Source organism: Mesoplodon mirus (assembly GCF_964341445.2).
Source record: "Mesoplodon mirus genome assembly, chromosome: 16".
In the NCBI taxonomy this organism is placed as follows: domain Eukaryota; kingdom Metazoa; phylum Chordata; class Mammalia; order Artiodactyla; family Ziphiidae; genus Mesoplodon; species Mesoplodon mirus.
This window is the reverse complement of record NC_138992.1, coordinates 3238909-3251155: the sequence shown is the minus strand read 5'-3', so window position 1 is coordinate 3251155 and position 12247 is coordinate 3238909. Positions and strand designations below refer to the sequence as shown.

At 40.0% G+C, this 12247-nt stretch overlaps 1 protein-coding gene across 2 annotated transcripts in view; it reads right to left on the bottom strand.

Moving 5' to 3' along the window:
• Positions 1-12247, bottom strand: part of TRAPPC9 (trafficking protein particle complex subunit 9) — a 509314-nt gene that overhangs the window by 414611 nt on the left and 82456 nt on the right. The gene's annotated exons all lie outside the window — the stretch shown is intronic.

The window sequence follows — 12247 nt, the reverse complement described above, 5'->3', positions numbered from 1 at the left end:
AAAATTTGGTATATCCATAAAATGGAATATTACTCAGCCTTACAAAGGAGGAACATTCTGATCTGCGTGCCAACATAGATGAACCTTAAGGACATTATGCTAAGGGAAATAAGCTAGTCACAAAAAGAAAAAATACTATATAGATTCTACTTATACAAGGTACCTAGAACAGTCAGATCCATACAGACAGAAAGTAGAGTAGACGTTACTAGGGGCTGGTAGCAGGGATGAGAGTTACTGTTTAGTGGGTACAGAGCTACTGTCTGAGATGATTAAAAAGTTCCAGACATGGATAGTGGTGATGACTGCATATTATGAATACACCTGATGCCAATGAACCGTACACTTAAAAATAGAATGGTAAATTTTATGTCTTTCTTACCACAATTTTTTTTTTTTTTTTTTTGCGGTACACGGGCCTCTCACTGCTGTGGCCCCTCCCGTTGCGGAGCACAGGCTCCGGACGCGCAGGCTCAGCGGCCATGGCTCACAGGCCCAGCTGCTCCACGGCATGTGGGATCTTCCCGGGCCGGGGCACGAACCCGTGTCTCCTGCATCGACAGGAAGACTCTCAACCACTGTGCCACCAGGGAAGCCCTACCACAATTTTTTTAAATATCAATGAAAAAATAATAATAGTATGTGCCAGGCATGGTAAAAGGTCCTGTACAGAAATATTTAGACACGATCAAGGATGCCACAATCTAATTAACTCTACGTATTATTTATGACTTAGAGTAAAAAGGATGTGATGTCCGAATGGACACAGGAGCTGCAGAGGATGTGGGAGACAAGCCTGTCACCAAGAGGAAGGGCTCTGGAGTGACAGGTGGAGGACAGGGTCATTGACCAAGATGCAAACCCAGGATACGAGAAAAGTCAGGGGTCATCTGATCTGAAGACAGTGGTTTAGACATGTCGAATGTGAAGCATGCAGGTACTACCCAGAAGGATGAAAAGACCCAAAAAGCTGTTGGACGATGATTAGGAAAGTAGCCTCAGAACAAGACGGAATCCCAAGCACCACAAAAATCAGCAAAGATAACATTTCCTAGGTGAAGTGTAGAGGTGACGGAAGAAAAACAGAGGGTCTAAGGACAATGTTCTGGGGAACACAGAGGATAAGGGCAGTGAGAAAAGAAGAACTAGTAAATGGGTTTGAAAAGAAACAATCCTAGAAGCTCAGGATGAGACTCAAGAAGCCAAAAGATGAGTTTTTCTGGAAAGAGAAATGGAGGTGAAAGGGATAGAAAGGTCAATTAGGATGAGACTAAAAACCCATCGCCACATGTGGGAGTTACATGCTCATCTGCTATCTTCAGAAGAAACTAGTGGGTGCAGGAACCCAACAGCAACAAATTAAGAATCAGGTGGGAAGTGAGTAGGCGATGGCTGGTCCCCTGGGCAGCGAGTTAAAGCACCTACAGGCAGCAGCATAAAAGCCAGGCATCCAAGAGGGGCTTCCCCTGCATTGTCCCACTCAACAGTACCACTTACCCAGTAAGCAACATACCACCCTTAGCCCTACTGTAGGGATGAGAACACTTAGGGGCCAAGATCCCAGACCTCGCTTTTTTTTTAATGTTTTAATGAGTTATTAAACAATTATCATTTCTTTCCGAGATAGTGGTGTTGGTTTTTGGGGGGTTTGCTATTTATTTATTTACTTAGCTGTGTTGGGTCTTAGTTGCTGTGTGTGGGATCTAGTTCCCTGACCAGGGATCGAACCCAGGCCCCCTGCATTGGGAGCACAGAGTCTTAACTACTGGACCACCAGGCAAGTCCCCCAGATCTCTTTTCTGAGGTCACATTGCCAGTGAGCAGGCTGAGATTTCAAGTCCAGGGTCCTCACACCTAGTGCTCTTCCCACCATTCAGAGTGTCTTCCTTGGGCATCACTGTGCCCATTTTACAGATAGGGAATTTGAGGCTTGGAATGGTCACGTGAACTCTCCTGGGGTCATGCCAGTAATAAGTGGCTAAATTATATTCATACTCAGAGCTATGAGCTCAAACTTTTTGCTTTTTCCATTTCACTGCACTGCCCACCCAGATTGCCTCAATATGTGAAAATACAGAAGAAAACACAGATATCTTGAAATGTGATATCCAGCAAGTTAAGCACCTGACAAGCAAGAAAAATCAACATGGCTTTTCTTCACTCTGCAAATACATCCAGGCAGCATAATGGTCCAACTACAAAGGTTGAAAGAGTCACGTGCTACCACCACAAAGATGAATGATCTTGCCCAACCAGCAGGTACAGAATAAGCCCTGTCATGTACCAAGAAAACAGGCCTCTCCTAACAGGAGACTGATTGAATCAGATAAACCTGCGCTGAGCCACATCAACTGCTTCCCATCAACGGTGCTTTATACTTGTTTTCCACTTAATTTACATAGTGACAGGTCGGAGGCCCGGAGAAGCAATCATTCAAGTAGACAAGGAGACTAAATATTTTCCCTTGTTCTTTTCAAGTGTATAAACATGCTCTACCAAAACAAAAGGCAATGATGTTAAGCCATCAGCTTTTACTTAACCATCTATTTAAAATGCTACCTAGAAAAATTTTAAATATCTCTAGAGATCTCAATATAACTCCCAGAAGGGAAAATGATCTTAAGAATAGACACTTAATACATAATTAGAAAGACTGTGCACATCCAATTATGAAGTAATGGTTGGATAAGCCATGGTGCAGAAACATAATGCAAATTTATGCAATCATTAAAAACGGCATTTATAAAGAGTCTGCAGTAGTATGAAAAATGTCTTACAATACATGGAAAATAGAATTCAAGATAATATTTTTGAAATAAATGAAATTTCAAAAATCAATCCAATTTGTTTTAAATAGAAAATGAAACAAAAGAAATACACTAAAACGTTAACAGTGTGTGTGTTTGCCCATGTAGGATTATACACAATTTTTTCCTTTGTTTATACATTTCAAGACTTCTAAAAGGAACATACATTATTTGTATAATAACAATTATTCCAAAACTACTCAAAATTGAGTTTTCAGAAAGTTTCCTAAAGAAAAATCAGGGCTTATTTATCAACATTACATAGGAGTGAAGAAAGTAGCACCCTACAGCATCAATGGAGTAAGGAGCTTTTGAGGTTCCCCACTCTGACAGAGGTGTTTACTGTAAGGACGTACAGCCCTTCCCAGCCCCACAGCTGTCCTTGGCAATGCTTAGAAACCACAGCAGCAGCAGCGACCGACGTTTAATGAGGACTTACTACATGCCAGGCACTGTGCAAAGCACTCTCCACGTCTTATCTCATTAAATCATCCGGAAACCTAAAGTAAGAGGTGCCCCTGCTCTCCCTGTTTTACAGGTTAGCAAACTGAAGCTTAGAAAGGTTTTATTCTAGCTCAGTGTGCCTTCCACTTCCCCACCAGGCTCTCATTTGTAATCAGTTGCCTGGCTCAGCCAGCTCCCTTTCTTCTAAAACTATTTCGTATTTCACTCAACATTCCTTTAACAAATATTGAGTATCTGCCCTATAAAAGTTTTCCAACAAGATCTCCTAACTCCTCAGCCTCCTTCTACAACTGGTGGGGTCTCAACAAATACATAATAAGAAATAATTTAGGAAAGGTAGTGTTAAGTTAATTTAGTTCCGCATTTATTGACTATCTTCTTGGTAAAAGCATTGGCCAAAATGACAAAAGATGAAAGGTGTATAAGTAAGACATAGTCTGATCCCCAAGGAGCCTGTAATCTAGGGAGGGAACCAGATGGCGAAACTGATCTCAGGACATAATGAAACGGTGCTTAACTGAGAACTAAGCAAGGTAATGAGGAGGCGAAGAGGAAGGAATTAATACCCTCTTAATAACATAAGAAACAGGAAAAGTACAAGGAGAGAGCAAGCTACCATAGAACAGCATGAAAAACATATGATCTTAAAAGTCCCAATATATATGAAATACAGATTATGTAGAGAAAGTATGAAATTAGGCTAAAAAGATGGTTTGAATCAAATCCTGAGCATCTTTGAGATGGAGTTGAGAATTTACTAGATGGAGGACAGGTAGTCACAGCAAGTTCCTTAAGGAGCAGAAGGATGTGAGTTAGTCTGTGCTTCAGGGAGATCATTCTGGTTCCAGTGTGAAGAATGGAGCAAAGGAGCAAAGGAAGGAACAGGACATGATGTTAGGAGTCTACTGCACCAATCCAAGAAATAGGTGTTGAAAATCTAGTGTTTATATATAGAATGGATAAATAAAAAGGTCTTACTGTAGAGCACAGAGAACTACATTCAATATCCTATGATCAACTATAATAGAAAAGAATATTAAAAAAACAATGCATATATATGTATAACTGAATCACTTTGCTGCACAGCAGAAATTAACACAACACTGTATATCAACCATACTTCAACTTTAAAAAATACTGATTAAAAAACACAGTACAGGAATTTCCTGTCCTTACTTCAACTGCCCAGATTGTCTTCAAGCTTGTGGGATCTTGGTTCCCAGGCCAGAGGTCGGGCCCAAGCTCCTGTGGTGGGAGCTCCAAGTCCAAACCGCAGGACTAACAGGGAAACTCAGATCCCAGGGAATGTCAACTGGAGTGAGGCCTCCCAGAGGACCTCATCTCAGCACCAAGACCCAGCTCTATCCAAATGCCTGCAAACTCCAGTACTGGACGTCTCAGGCCAAAAAAACCAGTACAACAGGAATACAGCACCACCCATCCAAAAAAATGAAATGACAAAAAAATATATTACAGACAAAGGAGCAAGGTAAAAACCTAAAAGACCAAATAAATGAAAATGAAATAGGCAACCTACCTGAAAAAGAATTCACAGTAATGATAGTGAAGATGATCCAAAATCTCAGAAAAAGAACGGAGAAAATACAAGAAACATTTAACAAGGATCTAGAAGAACTAAAGAGCAAACAAACAATGATGAACAACACAATTACTGAAATCAAAAATACTCTAGAAGGAATCAATAACAGAATAAATGAGGCAGAAGAACGGATAAGTGAGCTGGAAGATAAAATGGTGGAAATAACTGCCAGAGAGCAGAATAAAGAAAAAAGGATGGAAAGAATTGAGGACAGTCTCAGAGACCTCTGGGACGACATTAAATGCACCAACATTCGAATTATAGGAGTCCCAGAAGAAGAAGAGAAAAAGAAAGGGTCTGAGAAAATATTTGAAGAGATTATAGTCGAAAACTTCCCTAGCATGGAAAAGAAATAGTCAGTCAAGTCCAGGAAGCACAGAGAGTACCATACAGGATAAACACAATGAGAAACATGCCGAAACACATATTAATCAAATTATCAAAAATTAAACAAAAAAATTAATTAAAAGCAGCAAGGGAAAAGCAACAAATAAAATACAACGGAATCCACATAAGGTTAACAGCTGATTTTTCAGCAGAAACTTTGCAAGCCAGAAAGGAGTGGAAGGACATATTTAAAGTGATGAAAGGGAAAAATCTACAATCAAGGTTACTCTACCCAGCAAGGATCTCATTCAGATTCAACAGAGAAATTAAAACTTTTACAGACAAGCAAAAGCTAAGAGGGCTCAGCACCACCAAACCAGCTTTACAACAAATGCTAAAGGAACTTCTCTAGGCAGGAAACACAAGGGAACGAAAAGGCCTACAATAACAAACCCAAAACAATTAAGAAAATGGTAATGGGAACATACATATCAATAACTACCTTAAAGGTAAATGGATTAAATGCTCCAACCAAAAGACATACACTGGCTGAATGGATACAAAAACAAGACCCATATACATGCTGTCTACAAAAGACCCATTTCAGACCTAGGGACACATACACACTGAAAGTGAGGGAATGGAAAAAGATATTCCATGCAAATGGAAATCAAAAGGAAGCTGGAGCAGCAATTCTCATCAGACAAAATAGACTTTAAAATAAAGACTATTACAAGAGACAAAGAAGGACACTACATAACGATCAAGGGATCAATCCAAGAAGAGGATATAACACTTGTAAATATTTATGAACCCAACATAGAAGCACCTCAATACATAAGGCAAATGCTAACAGCCATAAAAGGGGAAATCGACAGTAACACAATCATAGTAGGGGACTTGAACACCCCACTTTCACCAAAGGACAGATCATCCGAACTGAAAATATATAAGGAAACACAAGCTTTAAATGACACATTAAACAAGATGGACTTAATTGATATTTATAGGACATTCCATCCCAAAACAGCAGATTACACTTTCTCCTCAAGCGCTCATGGAACATTCTCCAGGATAGACCATATCTTGGGTCATAAATCAAGCCTTGGTAAATTTAAGAAAACTGAAATCGTATCAAGTATCTTTTCCGACCACAAGGCTATGAGATTAGATATCAATTACAGGAAAAAAACTGTAAAACAAATACAAACACATGCAGGCTAAACAATACATTACTAAATAACCAAGAGATCACTGAAGAAATCAAAGAGGAAATCAAAAAATACCTAGAACCAAATGACAATGAAAACATGATGACCCAAAACCTATGGGATGCAGCAAAAACAGTTCTAAGAGGGAAGTTTATAGCCATATAATCCTACCTCAAGAAACAAGAAACATCTCAAATAAACAACCTAACCTTATACCTAAAGCAATTAGAGAAAGAAGAACAAAAAGAACCCAAAGTTAGCAGAAGAAAAGAAATCATAAAGATCAGATCAGAAATAAATGAAAAAGAAATGAAGGAAACAATAGCAAAGATCAATAAAACTAAAAGCTCGTTCTTAGAGTAGATAAACAAAATTGATAAACCATTAGCCAGACTCATCAAGGAAAAAAGGGAGAAGACTCAAATCAATAGAATTAGAAATGAAACAGGAGAAGTAACAACTGACACTGCAGAAATACAAAGGATCATACAAGCAACTATATGCCAATAAAATGGACAACCTGGAAGAAATGGACACATTCTTAGAAAAGCACAACCTTCTGAGACTGAACCAGGAAGAAACAGAAAATATAAACAGACCAATCACAAACACTGAAATTGAAACTGTGATTTAAAATCTTCCAAAAAACAAAAGCCCAGGACCAGACGGCTTCACAGGCGAATTCTATCAAACATTTAGAGAAGAGTTAATACCCAGCCTTCTAAAACCATTCCAAAATATAGCAGAGAGAGGAACATTTCCAAACTCATTCTATGAAGCCACCATCACCCTGATGCCAAAACCAGACAAAGATGTCACAAAAAAAGAAAACTACAGGCCAACAACTCTGATGAACATAGATGCAAAACTCCTCCACAAAATACTAGCAAACAGAATCCAACAGCACATTAAAAGGATCAAACACCATGATCAAGTGGGGTTTATCCCAAGAATGCAAGGATTCTTCAATATACACAAATCAATCAATGTGATACACCATGTTAACAACTGAAGGATAAAAACCATATGATCATCTTAATAGATGCAGATAAAGCTTCTGACAAAATTCAACACCCATTTATGATAAAAACTCTCCAGAAAGTAGGCATAGACAGAACATACCTCAACTTAATAGAGGCCATATATGACAAACCCACAGCCAACACTGTTCTCAATGGTGAAAAACTGAAACCATTTTCTCTGAGAGCAGGAACAAGACAAGGCTGCCCACTCTCACCACTATTATTCAACATAGTTTTGGAACTTTTAGCCACAGCAATCAGAGAAGAAAAAGAAATAAAAGGAATCCAAATCAGAAAAGAAGAAGTAAAGCTGTCACTGTTTGCAGATGACATGATACTATACCTAGGGAATCCTAAAGATGCTACCAGAAAACTGCTACAGCTAATCAATGAATTTGGTAGAGTACCAGGATACAAAATTAATGCACAGAAATCGCTTGCATTCCTATACACTAATGATGAATAATCTGAAAGAGAAATTAAGGAAACACTCCCATTTACTATTGCAACAAAAAGAATAAAATACCTAGGAATAAACCTACCTAAGGAGACAAAATACCTGTATGCAGAAAACTATAAGACACTGATGAAAGAAATTAAAGATGACACAAACAGATGGAGAGATATACCATGTTCTTGGATTGGAAGAATCAACGTTGTGAAAATGACTATGCATCCCAAAGCAATCTACAGATTCACTGCAATCCCTATCTGGCACAAAAACAAAAATATAGATCAATGGAGCAGGATAGAAAGCCCAGAGGTAAGCCCATGCACGTATGGTCACCTTATCTTCGATAAAGGAGGCAAAAATATACAATGGAGAAAAGATAGCTTCTTCAGTAAGTGGTGCTGGGAAAACTAGAAAGCTACATGTAAAAGAATGAAATTAGAACACTTCCTAACACCATACACAAAAATAAACTCAAAATGGATTAAAGACCTAAATGGAAGGCCAGACACTAGGAAACTCTTAGAGGAAAACATAGACAGAACACTCTATGACATAAATCACAGCAAGATCCTTTTTGACCCACCTCCTAGAGAAATGGAGATAAAAACAAAAGTAAACAAATGGGACCCAATGAAACTTAATAGCTTTTGCACAGCAAAGGAAACCATAAAGAAGATGAAAAGACAATCCTCAGAATGGGAGAAAATATTTGCAAAAGAACCAACTGACAAAGGATTAATCTCCAAAATATACAAGCAGCTCATGTAGATCAATATCAAAAAAACAAACAACCTAATCCAAAAATGGGCAGAAGACCTAAATAGACATTTCTCCAGAGAAGATATACAGATTGCCAACAAACACATGAAAGGATGCTCAACATCACTAATCATTAGAGAAATGCAAATCAAAACTATAATGAGGTATCACCTCACACCAGTCAGAATGGCCATCATCAAAATATCCACAAACAATAAATGCTGGAGAGGGTGTGGAGAAAAGGGAACCCTCTTGCACTGCTGGTGGGAATGTGAATTGGTACAGCCACTATGGAGAACAGTATGGAGGTTCCTTAAAAAGCTACAAATAGAACTACCATATGACCCAGCAATCCCACTACTGGGCATATACCCTGAGAAAACCATAATTCAAAAAGAGTCATGTACCACAAGGTTCACTGCAGCTCTTTTACAATAGCCAGGACATGGAAGCAACCTAAGTGTCCATCATCAGATGAATGGATAAAGAAGATGTGGCACATATATACAATGGAGTATTACTCAGCCATAAAAAGAAATGAAATTGAGTTATGTGTAGTGAGGTGGATGGACCTAGAGTGTGTCATACAGAGTGAAGTAAGTCAGAAAGAGAAAAACAAATACCGTATGCTAATGCATATATATGGAATCTAAAAAAAAAAAAAGGTTCTGATGAACCTAAGGGCAGAACAGGAATAAAGACGCAGTTGTAGAGAATGGACTTGAAGACACGGGGAGGGGGAAGGGTAAGCTGGGACGAAATGAGACAGTGTCATTGACATATACACACTACCAAATGTAAAACAGATAGCTAGTGGGAAGTAGCCGCATAGCACAGGGAGATCAGCTCGGTGCTTTATGACCACCTAGAGGGGTGAGATAAGGAGGGTGGGAGGGAGACGCAAGAGGGAGGGGATATGGGGATATATGTATGCATATAGCTGATTCACTTTGTTATATGGCAGAAACTAACACAACACTGTAAAGCAATTATACTCCAATAAAGGTGTTAAAGAAAAAAAAAAGCAGACTTGGGTAAATAGATACTATTTTAGAAAAGGACCCATTCAGAATGAGTCTGAACCAACTCAGTTTATCCCAGTATATCTTGCAAATCTTAGACCATTGAGGGAATTACTGAAATCAGCTTGGAAAAGTGAGCTGTTTTCAAGGAGATAAAGGTTGTAAAATTTCTATTAATTAAATTTTTATTTAAGATACTTCTGTAGCCTTTGGCATGAATCGAATGATTTTCTCCTTAAAATCTAACCTACTCAACCACCTAGAGGGGTGGGATAGGGAGGGTGAGAGGGAGACCCAAGAGGGAGGGGATATGGGGATATATGTATACGTATAGCTGATTCACTTTGTGATACAGCAGAAACTAACACACCATTGTAAAGCAATTATACTTTAATAAAGATGTTAAAAAAAAAAATCAAACCTACTCACTAGGCAGCATTTTTGCGTCTATGGCCATTATTCTGTCTGAGGCTTATTTTATTTTTATGTAAAAAGTTTTCTGCAATTAAAACTATCTTTCTAAAAAAAACACAAAAAACAGTACAGGCCAAACAATAAGAGATGTAAAAGAAATAAACAAATGAACATTAGAAATTAAAAAAGAAGGAAGGGAGGGGAGGGAGGGGAGGAAGGGAGGGGAGGGAGGGAGGAGGGGGGAGGGAGGGGGAGGGAGGGAGGAGGGAGGAAGGAGGGAAGTCTGAACCAGGACAGTGATGGCGGAAGGGGGAGGAGGAATCCCATGGGAGAAAAGCTCATGCATTAGAATACACCCAAGCAATTCACAGGATATAGGAGAAGGAGGACAATTGGAGGATGATTCCAAAAGCTTCAAGCCTCCAAGAGTAAGAAAACAGTAACACCCTCAAGGGAAAGAATTAATTCAACTGAGGGTCCTAGGCCATTCAAAGGACACATCCAGCCTTCATTTGGAAAGTGAAGCTCAGAAGTCAGGACTGGATGTATAACTGTGTAAAATCAAGAGCAAATTTTTATTTTGAATACAAGTACATATTGAATACAACAAGAGCTTAACTCTTAAATCCCCACCACAAATCTTCACAGAATTTTTTAAATGTACACCCTCATTGATCCACTTTGTAATTTCTAGTTTTTAATAACCTCGTTTTTCATAACTCAAATAATTACCTTTGGGGTAACATTAATTTCATAATTTTTTAAGTCAAAGTTTCTTTTCCAGCTGCTCCGGTTTCTTCCCCAAGGAGAAGTATGTGCATGAAATAAATGCACTTCCGTATCACAGCATTTAAAGTAAAAAAAAAAAAAAAACCTTTTTGATTTTATGACATACCGATCACAAGTTACAACGTGACAAAAGACTTCCTTTTACAGACACTCCTAAGGTTGGCAGATGCAGATGCAGTGCAGTGAGGCTCCTGGCCCCAGGCTCCCCTGGCTACCCACCTTCTGCTCTGCGGCACATGAGAGCTGCTGTGGGACTGCAGGCAGAGAACGCGAACGCGAGAACAAGGAGCACCGGCTGTGTTTGGAAAATGCGTCACTTCTCGGATTTCCTGCCCCCCCTCGGCTCCAGGACACAGTGAAGCGAGAGTCTGAGGGTCCATCCCATCAGGATGAAACGCCCAGGAGAGCACCTTTCCCAGACAAAGGCTCAATCGACTCTGACACTGACAATGGCAAATTTCTAATGCATTTTCTTTGGGCTGAGCAGCAAAGTAATGAGCTGGCGATAAAATGAAGGAGAAACTGAATAAATTAAATCTAACATTTTCTATCTCATCCAATCTTTGTCTTCCAAATAAATGACAACTGTATCTAAGTTGGTAGATAACCCTGGTACAGAGACAAACCAGAAGTGTGATGTCTGATGTCCCGATGCCACCTTTGGCGGGTCTGGCTCCTTGTCACAGTGCAGGGCAACAAGATCAACCGTCAGCGCGTGCACTCAGGCAACAGAAGGTAATCGAGGCCGGCGGCGGACAAGAGCATGGACTCCAGAGCCAGATGGCCAGGGTCCAAGTCCCCGTTCCCCCAAATACCACACAGCAGACCTTAGGCATTCTAGCGAATTTCCTCATGCATCAATTGTCTCACTGTAAAATAAGCCTAAGAACAGTAGCTACCCGTTTGGGACAACTGTGAGGATTAGGGCAATTCACCCCCGTGAGGGCACAGAGTACAGAAAGTGCACACCAACGACTATCACACACTCTCAGGACCCAGAAACCCTTGTTAAGGCAAAGCCCGGTCACGTGTCTGCACCTTGCTGAAACTGAGGAAAGATATAAGAGGCAGACATTCTAAAAAAACAAATACTGGCTGGGCAAGTGAGAAAATGAATTAATCTAGCTTTGGAAGTCCGGGATTGTGACATATGAGCGCCAGCTCAAATGCGAAGATGAGGACTCTTCCATCTGGAAAGCAGAACTGAGAGCTCAGACTGAGGACCAGGCCACCAGAGATGTGGGAACACGTAAGAGAGGAGGGCGCGTGGATTGGAGCCTCACACGCCTGCATCTGAACCTCCCTCGGCCCCACCTCCCGCTGGACAGGTTTGTGCCTGTGACGCCCGCCCCGCCCCTGGGCCTGCTTCCTCAGCAG